The following is a 3,576-nucleotide window of genomic DNA, read 5'->3' as shown; positions in this document are numbered from 1 at the left end:
AGAGTATAAAATTGCATAATAATTATACCTATGTAGAATAGACAAAAAATAAAATGGTAAATTTTAAAGAGGGGATAGTAGTTTTTATTTAACAAATAATATATCTTTATATACTCGTATAATCTAGCCTTTTATTGTATTATTGTGGAACCAAAGAGTTAACCTTAAAATCAGATATACAAAAATAAATTTTAAACATGAAGCAATCTGAAATTAGTATTCGTAAATTATAATATTTTCTAACCAACTATTGATTTTTAGTCTAAAAGGATGAGTATATTTTTTAGGCGAAGAAATTAGCAATAGACAAATTGATTGGTTTAAAAGATCCTTGAGATATGTAAACCCAAAAAGGGGGTATTGATTTAAATGTGATATAATTTTTTCTTGAAATGTGGTAAAATTTAATTAGGAGAGTTCGTAATTGAACGTATTTTAGCCGAAATATAAAAAAAGGTCAGGGGTTTTCTTTTTCACCAAAATCATAATTATACCAACCTTTAGAATACCTAGTGTCAATATGAACTATTTTCAGAATTCGTTTTTACATAGATTATCACGGGGGGGGAGGGGGTAAAATAAGAATATGGGAAAATAATGTGTTTTTAATGGGGGTAAGTTTTGGTTATTTGGAGAGTGGCGATGAGAGAGAAAAATTATAGACGAGATTTGATTATCTCGGAGGCTGTAAACAAAATCAAGTTCCGCGTTCGCGTGTATGAATAGACGGAAGCTGTCCGTCTCTCCGCTAACTGAGAGAAAGTGGGAACATCCGCCGAACGGAAACTTGAGATGAATTAGAAGATCGCGTCTTCCTGGGGCCTTATTGAATATGTGGTATAGTAAGTTACTTCGCCATGTGTTCCCATTTTTATTCCCCATCATGATAATATAATCCTAATTAAAACTAAATGAATTTAAAGCCCAAAAGAAAATAAAGAAAACTTAAATCTATTCTGTAAACTAGTAAATTGGAAGATAATTTAAAAAGCTTGAATGTTTTATGTACCTATGTTTATTAAATTAGAACATTTGAATAAACTTAGAACTAGTTTCAAACATAACAAAGAAAAATACTTAATAAAAATACACTTCCCCGACTGTCGACCGACTCTTGGTCGACTCTCCTTCCTGGCTCTATTCCGACTCGTCTCGTTCCGACTGTTTGGGATGGTTTTATAACACTCAAATAAGGAGGTCTCGACTTCTCCTTCTCACTTATTGCTTAAAACTCATTGTCTCTTTTCCACACTTATTCATAAACATCTCGTCATAATTAAAACTAAAATATTATGTTCTGCATATTATTTCTTATAAAACTGAATAATAATTAACTAAGATTAGAATGTACATAATATTAAATACATTTAAAACTAATTAATTAAAAATAAACGTATACTAAACATGGAAAACTAAATTATTAAACTAACTTATACCTATGAAGATTACAAAGGAATCAAGAATTAATAATTTAGAAATGATCCACCTCTTGGTGTAGTGGTTGGTGCGTTCGCCTACCATACTTGAGGTCCTAGGTTCGATTCCTGGCAAGGTGGATGTAAAATACCTTCATACGTATTATAAAATAATCGCTGATATGTTGCGATTGGCGCACTGGAGCAGTGCCGTATGTACCACGGGCGCGGATTAGAAATGATGGCGCAAAAGTTAATTAGAGTTTTAAGTTAATATGTGGCAAGTTAGAATAATCGGCGCGCGTACGAATGAAGATGTATGAAATTTGAAGAAGAAAGGTTCGTACGTATAAGTTTTTAAAATACAAATATTTTAATGGCCATCGGTTTGCAAATTATTATTAAAAAGGTTATGTTTTTCCCCAGCCGAAAACGTGGGTCAATATTTATTATTAAAGTTATTATTTTCAATAGAAAGGGTTTCGGAATTCCGGGTAATTCACCGCTCGGTCATTTGAATTTAACCCGAGGTCATAATTGACTTACTACTAAAATCGCTTTAATGAAATTTTATCGACTTCTCTTGGTTTAAAATCTTCTCCTTATATTGCCTTTTCAAATTTTAAAGATTACTTGCTATACTTGTTATTCTTTCTTTTTTCTCTACTGCATTGGCATGTTTTTATACTTTTAAAATACTTTTAATTACTTATATTATATATGTATATAAAATCAATATATTGCTGCTCTTACTATGTGTCATTAATTTTGAAGATGTTTTGTAAATTGACTTAAATTTATTGTCTTATATTTCACTTAAAGATTCTTCTCATCGTTTCTTTGAATCCCTTAAAATAAATATGTGTATATTTATGTTTTTCCTTTTTTTTTTTTAAATGTTATTACTATTTTATTTTATTTTTACATCTGAGCATGTTTTTCATTCTTTATTTCAATTCTTAATTTTTAATTACTCTTACAAATTTTCTTCATTTTTAATATTATTTCCATTACTCACTACAAACTACAAACTTTAAAATATATTTTTTTACTTAAATTTAAATTTTTAAACAACTTTCATTTATGTTTTTCTTTTTCCTTCACTTTTTTATACTTTCATAATTAACCTTACATATAATTGCTTTATAATATGAAAACTTCACTGGTCCATTAGAGTTAAGTCTAATTGTGTAAAATATTAAACTTTGTAACTGTACTGTATATTTCCTAAATAAAAGAAAACAAATCAAATACCTATAAAGGTATTTATTATTTATTTATAAACGTCCAGAGGGCTCATTATAGCGATGGACATAAAATAGAATCATAATTATTTCACTAATATGTTAGTAATTATATTTTTAAAAAGAAAATAAGTAAAGATGAATAGAAATGTAAAATATTACCATTATAGTGGTATCAAAAAAGTAAAGAAGATGTGTTGGCAGTAAACTTTGAAATCTAATCAACAGTGATTTATGTTTTTAATACCTTTTATTCCAATAAATTATAAAGGCATTCCTCACAATTAATTGGTATGTAGTTCTCTGTTTAGTTAAAACTGTAAATTTTTCAAATATGAGTATTTTTAATAACAGATTTTAAATACATGAATTCTAAAAATATTTACACATTTTTATTTTATTTTATTTGTTATTTTACTGTTATTATCAAACAAATTTATATTTTATTTTTATGTATCGTATTTTAATCATTATATTTTTTTAGTTTTGAAATTTTTAAATTACTCCACCCATGAGGTTACAAGTTTTCATCGGTGAGTTCTTCTGACAATCAAAAGTAGATCCCCGTAGCGTAAAAATACATTAAACATTTTAAAAAATGGCTACCGTAAATCTATCGCAACACACAACAACGCTGTAATTTGAAATTAATAAACTTAATAGTGATGCTTAATAATTTGTAAATATGTATTTTAACTAGTGCAAATAGAAACATAAAATTATTTATTAATCTAATTACTATAAATGTGTAACGATTATTATTTTATTAAATTATTTTTATTATCAAAATTAATAACCAAATTGAATTATAAATCATTAAAGAAATAGATTAAATTTTTAAGATACATGGTCTTAACTTTGCTACACCATGTATTATTAAATAACTTATCTGTATTGTATTCCTTGAAATGTATAAA

This window comes from Micrasema longulum, unplaced genomic scaffold, assembly GCF_059751315.1.
Source record: "Micrasema longulum isolate JH-2025_06_02 unplaced genomic scaffold, ASM5975131v1 h1tg000831l, whole genome shotgun sequence".
NCBI classification, from domain to species: Eukaryota; Metazoa; Arthropoda; class Insecta; order Trichoptera; family Brachycentridae; genus Micrasema; species Micrasema longulum.
The sequence above is the reverse complement of the archived record's forward strand: the minus strand, read 5'-3'. Positions refer to the sequence as shown.